Here is a 13,267-nt window from a genome sequence, read left to right as displayed (position 1 = left end):
ATTATACAATGACAATACTACAATACTATTTTTAGTATTAATACTACTACAGTTTATGGAGCAAACTTTTAATGTTTTCTCTCTCTTTTGTAATTAGGGTCCACCTGGCCCAAAAGGTGACAAGGTAAGAGCCCTTTCAACACTTCTTACATCAACAATTTATGCAACCATGCATGTATCCCATTTTTACAGCTGCAGAAATATTGAATATCCCTTAATATCAGTTGATATGGTTTTAAATGTGACAGTTGGAATGTCAGGGCAGAGGGCAGTTTCTTTATTTACATAAATTAAGTATATTATTAAAAATATTTCAGAATGTTTCATGTCAGGGCTGATGTAAAGACGAAAATTTAAACGAAAGACTGTGATGTAATTTTGAACAAAACATTCACATTTTTCAGTTGCTTTTGAAAGTGTTCTCGTGGTTTGAAGAAGATTACCTTTGCACACTTTCAGGAGACTTTGCTCCAGTTGTTAAACACCTTCGAATTGGTATTGGTCAACAGTGATGATGTAATAATAGGTGGCCTGGGGCTCCACCTGCTTTGACACAAACTTCTTTTCCAGTTAATTTCTTCACTCAGTCTATCACATATTTTCAGCTGGTTAACACGTCTTTTTAACCATGAGTAAAAAACAAAGGTGAGTATACTAGAGGATTCATTCTCAATGTATATAATTACCACCAATAGAGAATATGACACACTATTTCTCTAATTTCAGCTGTAAGCATTCTGGTCAAAGGCAAAATTATTTCTTCACTTAGTTCTCAATTAAATTTTATATGGAATCTATCCATAGAGAATGGATTTCAATGAAGCTATGCAGTCAGTCACTGCATATGATGTGACCCTGACCTCAAGGCTCATTTTGGAATATCTTAATCCTCTCATCGTTCACAGCAGGCCCCAGGCTAAAGTGTTTTAATTATTTACAGAGCATCCCTATATAAAACAGATGCCAAGCATGAAAAACGACCAAATAGTTTTTATTAGTCTTTATTAGTCCCAACAAGCGGTGATCCAGCACAGAAATACTAAAAGCATACAAGTGTTGGAAGTTCTTCACATGTTATGGAAATACATTGTTGTGGCATTGCAGTCAAGACAGAGCCAAAATGTTTTGATCATCACCACACATGCTTTTCCAGCATGGATATTTTGTAATTGACCAGTGAGCAGAAATATTCCATTTGAAACATTGACATTCCTCATGTAGAGGACTGGGTGTACCCTCTTTTGATAGCATTTTGAGTCCAGGCAATTATACATCTGGAAACCCAGCTTGCATGATCTGTTAGGCAAGAGCTGAGTTTCAAAATTTAATCCACCCATGCAGAGGTTCAGGACTCTCTACAGTCGCTACTATTTGGCATGTGCTGTAACGATGGCCGCAAATCCCAAATTAAATGTAAACTACTCTCTTTAGACATTCCAATCAACAGCCATGCGCCTCATTTGTCTCTGAGTCCTTAGCCAAAGTATGAAGGGGGGATGAGTTGTGTTCCCTTCATACAGTTACTCTGGAGTCACACTCTGACTTGATCATATACTTCGAGATGGCACCGCAAATGGCAGCCATGACGCTGAGCTCCGCAATTCTTCTGATGTTTTTTTTTGTTTGTTCTGTGTTTTGACATTCTTCTTCTATAAGTTTTACCAGAGACAAACGCCTTAACATTAAGCAACACATCCCAGACACTTTTTTCAGTTTTTTGATTATTCTGGCATTTTATTGGACATTCTAGTCAGAGGTACAGCTGTGTTGTTCAAATGCACGTGCAGACGCAGAAGAGGGAAACGCACTAGCAGCTTTCGAACTGCGCTCCCAAGCATTCATCTTGCGAATGTTCGTTCCCTTCCTAACAAAACGAATGAACATCTTCTCGCACCAACAAGGACTTTTCAAACTCTGCTGCAATGTGCAGCAATCATTCTTGGATATTTTAACAAATCAAATCTCTCCCGTGAACTGCCAAAATACAAGCAGCATATTACATGTCCCACCAGAGACAGTAATATAGTGGATCACTGTTACACCACAATAAAAGATGCATATTACTCTGTCCCACGAGCAGCTTTGGTGCTCTCTAATCACTGTTTGATTAATATTATACCGACCTACAGGCAGAAACTGAAATCAGCTAAACCTGTTTTAAGGACTGTTAACCTGTTAACCTGCACCCCCCATTTGGGGACTCACAGCTGAAAATGACCTACCTAACTTAAAATTGTAACAGTTCCTGACAACAGTGTGCGACACACACAATCCTTTGGGCTTTACTATCCATCATCCAGAGTTGATAATGCTCAAAAAGATAAAAAGTTATAGACACTGAAGTGTCTAAAAATTGTACCACGCTGAATTATTATTTTTTTTCATATACAGATACACGAAATCAGTCCTGGGGTAATCCATAAAAGTAATGGGTTGAAAGTCACATGTCTCATGAGTTTATATTTCAAATCTGAAGAAGATACCATGAAAAATTTGATTCCTGCAACCATTTTTTGAGACTATGCCTAGTCCCTTATTGTATTGTCTAGAAAAATACAATAAGAATATTCTTTGAGTAGTAAAAAGAAAAAGAAAAAGAATTAGCTTTGTATGTCAAGTATGTACTCTGATTGCTGGTCATACAGTCAGTAATCTAATGCTGATGGCCAGTCATACAGATGGTAATCATACAGATGACCGGCCATATAGTCAATAGTCTCAATCTTATGGCCGTTCATATAGACAGCATTCACACTGATAGCTGGTCATACAGTCAGTAATCACATGCTGATGTGCAGTCATACAGATGGTAATCATGCATATACAGCCACATTCCCCACAAACACACACACATATATGAAAAATGTTGAATAAGAAAAAAAAGAATTATTTGTGCAAAAAGCCGATCGCTAAGTTACACCTCCATCAGATTACAGGTGTGTCACAGCTTGCATCACGAGCCGTCACAAGAGAGCGTCAGAATTCAAATAAACAAGATTCCGCATATCTTTTACTTTTTTTTAGTGGATGGTCTCATTCTGTTTGTGTTTTTTTACTACCAAGTTATTCCATAACGGATACAAACAATAACTGTCCCCAAAGAAATGAGATGTAAACAAAGGAATATACATCCATATTACAACGTTATTGTTTCGTTGGAAACTAAAAGTGCTCTATGGGATGTTGTTCAGTGGACCCTTGCCTTGCTAACTAAACCGGGATTTACAGCAGTGGATGCGTTTTTGACTCGTTATTATGATGAATCTGGTACGTACTGCATTTTTATTATGCATGTTTGGATGTGTACTGCCTATACAAATTTAGCAAATACATTCCTTATAAGCTTTCCATTGAAAAACAGCGATCTATCGTCGATGCTTGAGGCTTAGACTTTTAGAATGATATATAGTTTGTCAAGATTAATTTTGTCCCTTTTCATTTAATCTATTCGGAAATTTTGACACATGCAAACAAAGAGCATTCAGTGCACTGGCATCCAGGTGCAGGTTAACAGGTTAAAAGATGTACTAATGAAGCAGAGCAGGATTTACAAGCCTGTTTCGACCTCACTGATTGGAGTGTTTTTGAAGCTGCTGCCACCGATCTGGATGAGCTCACAGAGACTGTAACTTCATATATCAGTTTCTGTGAGGATATGTGCATCCCCACCAGGACATTCTTATCATTCAATAATGATAAACCGTGGTTTACTGGGAAACTCAAACACCACACCCCATCCGCTCTGATCTGCACTTCACACACTCACCTACCACCCCACCCCCTTGCAACCCCCCTCCCTCACCATTCAACATGCGTTTAAGGTCTGTGTAGAGGATGTGAACCGGGTCTTCAGGAAGCAGAAATCTAAGAAAGCTTCAGGCCCAGACGGTGTTTCACCTGCCTGTTTAAAAGTCTGCGCTGACCAACTGGCCCCCATCTTCACACAGATCTTCAACAGATAACTGGAGCTGTGTGAAGTTCCCTGCTGCTTTAAATGCTCCACCATCATTCCGGTCCCCAAAAAGCCCAAAATCACTGGACTTAATGATTACAGACCTGTCGCTCTCATGTCTGTGGTCATGAATAATTTGAGCGACTGGTCCTGGCCTACCTGAAGGACATCACTGAACCATTGCTGGATCCTCTTCAATTCGCCTACAGAGCAAACAGGTCTGTGGACGATGCAGTCAACATGGGACTGCATTACATCCTGCAACACGTCAACAGACCTGGGAATTACGCAAGGATCCTATTTGTGGACTTCAGTTCGGCCTTCAATACCATCATGCCTGACCTGCTCTGACAAACTGACACAGCTCTCTGTGCCCACCTCTCACATAACTGCATTAAACTGCATTAATAACTTTAAACATTATTAGCTCTAAAATTACGTTTTGGAATTTGCAATGAAAGGTTTGGGATGAGGTGCGTAAAAAATAGTTCAACACATTTCAGGACGGAAACATGTCAAATGTCTTGAAACAAATAATTTGAACAATGTCTTGATGTGTGGTTGTGACTCCTGGCCGTTAAAATTATTAGAGAAATAAACTCCCGAAGTGGTACTCCGTGCCTATTAATGGAATGGTCTTTCTGAGTTCTCAAACAAATTAAGAGCTACATTCAATTTTTATTGACTGTACACAATCGCTTATTGCGATAGAAAACACTGTAACGTTTCCACTGATTAAGAAATATTTTTGATTGCTTGGGTGCTAATATTAGGCCTATTATATTAATAGGGAAGGGGGGCCCAAAAATATGTTTTGCCTATGTCACGAAAAGAGGTAAATCCGGCCCTGCCAGGACTATCACCATCAGCACTGGCAGCCCTCAGGGTTGTGTTCTCTCCCCACCGCTCTTCTCCGTGTACACGAATGACTGCACTTCAAAGGACCTTCTGGCCAGCGCTACAGAGCATTGACCACCAGAACAGCCAGGCACAAGAACAGTTTTTAAGAAAAATTTAACTTTCATAATTATACACCGTCCATCACAACTGTCATATTTATACACATAATCCAAAATGTGTACACTTGTAAACTGCACACTTTGTAAATAACATATCTGCACACTTATAACATATCTGTACATTTATTTAAACAACTAAATTTTTTTTCCAATACTTCTAATCTGTATATAGTACATTATTTAATTTTTGTATTTCTTATATTGGTGTTATATTCCGTCCCTACTGTGTTATTCCTATGTATGTCTGCACTATGTCTGTACTTTCTTCTGCACTCCTGTTGCTAAGTCAAATTCCTTGTGTGTGGAGGAAGCTCTTTTCTTGCGCTCTTGAGCTCTTTCTAAAGAGATTCTGCAGCACAGCATTTTAATCTGTAAATACCAGCAGTTTTGTGCATTCATTGTGTACCTATTAGAAATTATTCAGAACTTCCAATATTATAGACATTCCCTGATCAGCCAAAGTGTGCCATGAGGCTTAGGAAAGCTCACACTGCCAAATAAACAAACTAAATTATTTTGTACTTTTCTTGGAAGACAGTGTAGATGTCTTTGTTTTGCATTTGGTTCTTCACCCACCTAGTTGCTTTCTAACTCAGATTCCATTTACGCTGATGTGCTACACGGGGGGGATTGTTTCTTTCTTTTGTATTATTTAATCATGTTAATTTAACAATAAAAAATATTGTTAATGGAAAGAATACAATTTTTATGGTTGGCAGTTACAAAAATGTGTCATGCATTATGGGATAGTATTTTGGTGCCTTATTTCATTAACTAGTTGAATCTTTAAATTATTCAATAGGCTTTAACTAAACAACATAATAATTAACAAACACCTTTATGTACTTTATGTAATGTACATTTTATAAACAAAAATAAAAGTTATTATATAAATAAATTATTAAAATAAAATGTCACTACACTACCAAAATATTTTTTTTGTTCTGATAAATGTAATATAATGTTTAGTTATAAAACTTTTATGGTAAGGTATTGTTACAATTAATATAACATATTCACATTTGTTTTCTGTTAAGTTTATAAACATTGTTTTAAGTGTGCACACTCATTCCTCTTCCTGACCTGACAATTTGTGTGTGGAAAAAAAAGTGATTTTACTCTCAACTGTAATTAATTTTTGAGAATGTGGATATCGTGAATGTATTTTAAATTACTCCTTTCATTGCTTGTATTTGTGTACAATATTACAAAAATGAAATTCTCTTATTCCACATTTTTTTTGCTCTTTTTTTATAGGGGGATCAAGGTGACCAGGGACCAAGGGTATGTGTTTTTATTTTTGTTTGTTTTTGTTTTTTTCTTCTTGCATGTCCTGTTCTAATGAGTGAATGAATGTGATATTTCTCCCATATGGCCTTGCGGGCTGCATGTTTGAAATGCATGGGTTTCTTAATGGTGTGTGTAAAAAAAAAAAAGGCTTGGAAAGGCCAAACTATAAACACCTCAAGGAGCCATTTTAAATGTTCAGTACCAGCAGTCTGCCTGCAATTCTTGCAATTCAATAAAGCTGAAGGTTTTGTAGTAGAATCGAGGTCCTAACATACTCTGACATTCCAGTGACATATGAGTATTCTAGACTAAGAGAATTATTTTCAGCTCAGTTGCTTGAGAACTTGATTACTTTACAGGATGATTAACAATGCATTTAGCTACATTTGGCAGATTATGAAATAAATCACTTAAATATCTCATTCCATTATTCTTGCATGTGTGCTAAGTTTCAATAACCGCTCTTTAGCTGGTTGAAACACAGCTTCTCTCTAACACAGAATAAGTGCCTTTGCCTCTCCTTACCTCTCTCTCTGTTATTTGGTGCATTTTTCTGACATCTGTCATAATCTTGAATGGTCTATGAGGGGGTCTCAGCTTTAAGTGCCTTTAAATGTTTTTCCCCACAGATTGGAGCAAGCAGATGTTTAAAAAAAAAAAGTAACTTGGGCCTGCCAGAGGCATTTAATTATTTTAATCTGATGATGTCCTCAGTTGCTTGAGAACTTGATTACTTTACAGGATGATTAACAATGCATTTAGCTACATTTGGCAGATTATGAAATAAATCACTTAAATATCTCATTCCATTATTCTTGCATGTGTGCTAAGTTTCAATAACCGCTCTTTAGCTGGTTGAAACACAGCTTCTCTCTAACACAGAATAAGTGCCTTTGCCTCTCCTTACCTCTCTCTCTGTTATTTGGTGCATTTTTCTGACATCTGTCATAATCTTGAATGGTCTATGAGGGGGTCTCAGCTTTAAGTGCCTTTAAATGTTTTTCCCCACAGATTGGAGCAAGCAGATGTTTAAAAAAAAAAGTAACTTGGGCCTGCCAGAGGCATTTAATTATTTTAATCTGATGATGTTCACCATGTTTTCATAGCAAATCTCTCTTAACACTTATGTTAAATTACCCATTTTACAGTGAGAGTCTGTGGGATTATAACTTGTGAATTTCATTTGGTATCAGTGCAATAAGGACATATTTGGGTAATTATTTACATTACAATAAATTCAGTGGTATTTGAATTATTTCTCAAAAATCCTGCATATAGAGGGTATGCACATGATGTCACAGTAAGCAGGAGTCACTCACTAAAGCCCTATTCACACAGGATTAGTGTTACCTGGTGACTTCCAGTCATTTGTAATAATTGTGAAGGTTGTCTGTGATCTTAATCCCGTGCGAATCGGCCATGTCTGTAATTTGTAAAGTAAAAATTCCCCCGCAAATGACCTACCATATTTCGCCGAACACCGAGGTCCTGTGATAATATTAGTCCCGTGCGAATCGGCATCTCTGTGATTCGGCCAGCATTTGGCGGGTCACATATCATTTTTTCGAGGTTTTTGTTTGCTGTGCACCTTTTTATCCATCTTTCGCGAAGAATGGAGTTGCGTTGGAGTGTTTGATAGTATTTTGGGTGCTGTCATCATATCGCTGTATATATGCTCTGCTCTCAGCGAGCACAGGTTGAGTTGAGCCCATTCCAGGAGGCGCTCTACCAGAATGAAGAGATGCTTCGAGAAGAGGCCTTCCTGGCGATTTATGTAGGACACCACAGACATGTTGTCCGATCGGATTAGCACATGGTGCCCCTTTAGGACTGGCAGGAAGAACTGACAGGCTTGACATACTGCTAGCATTTCCAGGCAGTTGATGTGGAAGACAACTGTCCTTCTGCAAACCATCTCCATGGTCACGCCCTGTTCCATCCAGCGGGAGCTCTTCCAGGGGGCCAGGGCTGTTACACAGGCCTGATTTACCCTGACCTGCAGGCGTCCGTGACGCCACGCATGGGATGGAACCCGTGGTTTCAACCAGCGCTGAAGGTGGCGCATACGAAGCAGACCCAACTGTAGCGCTGGCGATGCTGCCACCACCATGAGGTCCAGCATCCTCTGAAACGTTTTGAGAGGGCGAGTGGTGCCAATCTCGAAGGAGGTCGCCAGCCTCCGTATGGCCAAAACCCGTTCCGGCGCGACTACAGCTCTCATTCGGGCTGAGTCGAAAATTGTTCCCAGGAACGATATTCGCTGGCTGGGGAACAGCGTGCTGATGGCAAAATTGACCCTGAGTCCCAGGCACTCCAGATGGCTGAGCAGGAGGGTCCTGTGTGATACTAGTTCTACCTCCGACTGGACCAGAACGAGCCAGTCATTGAGGTAGTTGAGAATGCGGATTCCCATCTGTCTCAGAGGGGAGAGAGCCATGTCCATGCACTAAATAAAAGTGCGAGGGGCCAGAAAATATGCATCCTTCAGGTCCAGCAAAAAGAACCAGTCTCCTGAGCGAATTTGTGCATTCTTGTGGATCTGTTTCAGCGTAGTCATCCTGAACGACCTTTTCATGAGGGCGTGATTCAGGTGTCTGAGATCGAGGATGGGCCGGACACCACCATCCTTTTTGGGGACGAGGAAGTAGTGGCTGTGGAAGCCTGACTCGCTCTGAGCTGGGGGAACCGTTTCTACGGCTCCTATTGACAGCAAATTCATCACCTCTGAGCGCAGGACGTGTGCGTCTTTGCTCTAAACTGAGGTGGAAACCACGCAGCTGAATTGCAGGGTATTCGAGCGAATTGCAGTGAATAACCTAATTTTATTGTCTCCAACACCCAGTTTGGCACTACAAGGATGGCCTGCCAGGCCTCAGCCTGTGTGACAAGGGGTTGGATTAAATTGAGAGGCTGGTCACCGTATGGGGACCCCACACTCAGAAGAAGAAATTTGCTTTCCCTGAAAATGCTTTCAAAAAATGCTTCGCTAGACTTAATGCTCTTATAGCGAGAGCAGTCAACCCCCTGTGCGCGCTGCTTCAGCATGGGCGTGGCCGAGACGTGTTCAATTTGAAGCTGTCAGTGATAATAATCATTAGTGACAGCATTCTCTTTTAATCCGCCTAAAAAGATCAAACCGCTCGTTAGAAGATGAGTTTTGATGATCTTCATGTGTAAACACTCTGGCAGATCAAAAATGCTGCGCGCATTCTCTCAAATCCACTCATAGCGGACGAGGGGAGGGGCGGGGCCGTCTTCATTGAAGGTGAGCCGCGAGCAAAGCAGAGTGAAACATGAACTCTCGTAGTAAGAGTGGTCTATCTCAGCAGTGCAGCCTCTGCGTGGGCGTGACCCAAGCGTGAGGCACGTTCAGATACAAAGCTGTCAGCGATATTGAATCATCAATATCAAACCGCCCAGGAGTATTGAGCTGCTCGACAATGAGGGGCGCCGATCCTCACGTGTAAACACACTGGCAGATCAAAGAGCTGGGGCAGACTGCTTTCGTGGTAAAAGCAGCCCGTGTCTGTGAGCGCAGCGAGTACGCAGGCTCTATGTCGGCGTGAGATCGCTCAAACCCAGTTGCTTAGTTCTCAGGCTTCGCTGTTTCTCTCTCCGAGGCTTGCTGAGAGAGGAGAAACGAGAGGCTGGACATTCTGAAGGAGGAGCTGCCTTCAGTAAAAGGCGGTCCACGAGTGGAGAAGAGCGAGACTCATGCTTTGAGTGAGCATTCTGTCTCAGTGAGTGCGCAGCTCACTGCCCTTCTGCTGCGGTTCCGAGTGCAATGGGGAGAGAGAGCACGCAGGCACAGTGCCGGCATGAGATCGCTCAAACCCGGTTGCTTATTCCCTGACTTCGCTGTTTCCCTCTCCGAGGCTCGCTGAGAGAGGAGAAATGGGAGGCGGTCCGCGAGTGGAGAATAACGAGACTCATGCTTTCAACGAGAGCATTCCATTAATGAATTGTGTTAACAGCATTCATTTTGAAGCAGTTAATAATTCAAACATTGGTCAAATTAATCATTAATTCAACATATATACATAACATCCCTCGGTTCTGCACGTAACCATGGTTCCCCAAGGGAACGAGACGCTGCATCGAAATGCTTTGGGAACACCTCTGCATGACCGTGCTCTGAAGCACGTGTGAAATTAGTCCAACAGAGCAGCGAGACGTCACGAGTGGGGTGATGTGAGCAACGAGGAAGCATAAATGCGCACCCAGCAAAACGCAGTTTAGCTTTTGATGAAGTGAGCACTTGCAGGGATGCAGGGATGCAGGGAGTATGGCAAGGAGATGCAGCATCTCATTCCCTTGGGGAACCATGGTTACATGCGTAACCTAGGCATGTTCCCCTTCAGGAACTCAAGCTGCGTTTAAATGCTTTGGGAACGAAAATACCCACTGCGCCATACTACCAAGTCCCTGACTGGTGTGTGTATCTCACGAGCACATCACGACAAGAGGACTTGGGACCCTGGGGTAGATGCCAGCTCCAGGCTATAGAAGTGGACAAACTTGTGCGGAGAGGACCAGCCTGCCACAGCACAAATGTCCTGCAGAGCCACGCCCAAAGTGAAAGCCTTGGAGGCCGCACTCCTGGTCAAGTGCGCTCTGACCCCTATAGGTGACAGGAGGCCAGAGGACTCGTAGGCTAGTGAGATAGTCTCAACTACCCACCTACTCATAGTCTGCTTTTCTCACTGGAAATCCTTTCTTAGGCGGACCAAAGGAAACAAAGAGCTGGGTCCTGGTGTAGAAGTGGGCACCTTAGTGACATACCCTGGCCTTGGGTAAAAGAACGCCCTAACCATGCCTGGAGCAAACTCCAGGCATGAAACTGAAAGTGCCTGAAGATCCTCGATCCTCTTAAGGGAGGTAATAGTGAGGAGGAAAACAGTCTTAAGAGTGAGGAACCTGTCTGGAACCTCCTCAATGGTTTCGAAGGGGGCATTGCACAGGCCCGCCAGAACCACCAGCAAGTCCCATGAAGGCACCTTAGTGCACTGTACTAGCCTCAGCCTCAGGGTGCCATGGAGGAATTGAGTGATGAGTGGGTGTCTTCCCAATGACTGACCACCGAGAAGGGTTTGGTAAACAGCTATGGCTGCCACGTATACCTTTAGAGTGGAGGGAGATAACTTTTCTCAGAACTGTACCAACTGGGCAGTTGACTGAGTCTTGCATTCGCTGTCCACACCAAGAAGTGAAAAGTTTCCACTTCAAGGTGTACTGTTTCCTTGTGGCAGGAACTCTGGACTGGAGTGTGGTCTCAACAACCTCGGTTGAGAGACCGGATGCTAAGAGCTGTGCCCCCTCAGTGGCCACGCCCACAGCTTCCATAACTCCGGGTGGGGGTGAAGGATGGAGCCCCCCGCCTGAGAGAGGATGTCCCTCCCGATTGGAATCTTGAGCGGAGACCCATCTAGAAGGGACACAAGGTGCAAGGTCCGAGAACCATACTCGGGCCGGCCAGAACGGGGAAACTAGCAGAAGATAGACCCCATCCCAGCATACTTTCTCCAGAATTCCCAGGAGCAGAACGATCAGGGGAAAAGCATACAAGACTCGGCCACGTCTGCACTATGGGTTCCAGCCCAAGAGGAGCTGGATGCATGAGGGAGAATCAGAGCGGACAGTGTGTTGTTTCCTGCGACGCAAATAGATCCACTTCCACATAGCCAAACACCCTCCAAAGGAGCTCCACCATCTCGAGTGGAGCCTTCATTCTCCGGGCCTCAGCCCCAGCCTTGACAGGATGTCTGCTCCCTGATTGAGGTGCCCAGGGATGTAAACTGCTCTGAGCCAGAGGAGTTTTCCCTGAGCCCACAGCAGGATCTGGTGCACCAGCCTGTATGGGGGCGCGAGCGCAGACCCCTCTGCCGGTTGATGTAGGAGACCACACTTGATGTGTGGACAAGCAAATAATGACCCCTCAGGTCTAGAAGGAAGTGTTTCAGTGCACAAAACACGTCCATAAACCGCAGTTTATGATGGCCTTCCCACAGACCCTGGGCAGAGCAGCCACTCATGACCGGTCCTCAGCCGGTGAGGGAGGTATCCGTCGTTAGCGTTATGCCACAAGGAGCCCCCAACATCGGGCCTTGACACAGGAACCAAGGTTTCCTCCACATGTCTAAGGCACGTAAGCATCGCTACGTGACCTTGATCATGCGACGCGGATTTCCCCTCAGGGAAAACCCCTTGGTCCTGAGCCACCACTGCAAAGGTCTCATGTACAGCAGGCCAAAAGGTATCACATTGGACGCAGCTGCCATCAGACCCAACAGTATCTAAAACTGTTCGACAGTGAGTGACTGGCCTTCTCTGACTCTCCTTATGGCTATGAGAATCACATCTATTTTAGCAGGAGACAGACGTGCCTGCATCGTCATCGAATACCACACCATGCCCAGATAAGTGGTTCTCTGTAGTGGAGAAAGCACACTTTTCTTGGCGCTTAGCCTTAACCCCAGCACTTTCATATGGGAGAGGACAACATCTCGATGCCGAGCCGCCATCTGCTCTGACTGAGCTAGAATCAACCAATCATCAATGTAGTTGAGTATACAGATGCCCTGTAGTCGCAACAGAGCCAGGGCAGCATCTGCACACTAGGTGAAAGTGCAGGGTGAAAGTGACAGGCCGAAGGGAAGAACCTGATACTGGTATGCTTCACCCCCGAAAGCAAACCTCAGGAACTTCCAGTGTTGAGGAAGGATGGACATGTGGACAAGTATGCGTCCTTGAGATCTATTTGCTCATTGGAGCCTACTGAGCCTTGAAACACCTGCAGGGTTTTGACAGAGTGGCTCCCCGAGGGCACTGAGGAGGTCCGGGCACAGTATGCTGAGGTGTAATCCTTTCCTCCCCAGGGGGGGCTGCCCTCAGGGTCCTGACATTCGTGGTGTCAGGGTCAGTGTCCTCGACAGAACAAAAGTCTGCAGATCCGTTTTCTGTCTCGAAGACCCCAACCGAGAGCGTTGCCCAGACACCTGCTCTTTCT

At 43.5% G+C, this 13,267-nt stretch overlaps 1 protein-coding gene across 1 annotated transcript in view; it reads left to right on the top strand.

Annotated features, from left to right (window-relative positions):
- The first annotated feature begins 101 nt into the window (after nt 1–101).
- LOC107558967 (collagen alpha-1(XXV) chain) overlaps nt 102–13,267 on the top strand; it is a 268,638-nt gene continuing 255,472 nt past the window's right edge. Inside the window, exons 1-2 of the mRNA XM_016242681.1 lie at nt 102–124; nt 6,229–6,255. The gene's annotated coding sequence lies outside the window, so the exon portion shown is untranslated. The remainder of the gene's footprint in view (nt 125–6,228; nt 6,256–13,267) is intronic.

The sequence above is a fragment of the Sinocyclocheilus grahami genome, unplaced genomic scaffold (genome assembly GCF_001515645.1).
Source record: "Sinocyclocheilus grahami isolate Dianchi unplaced genomic scaffold, SAMN03320097.WGS_v1.1 scaffold668.1, whole genome shotgun sequence".
Lineage (NCBI taxonomy): Eukaryota > Metazoa > Chordata > Actinopteri > Cypriniformes > Cyprinidae > Sinocyclocheilus > Sinocyclocheilus grahami.
Note: the sequence above shows the minus strand (reverse complement) of the source record. Positions and strands in the feature narration are given on the sequence as shown.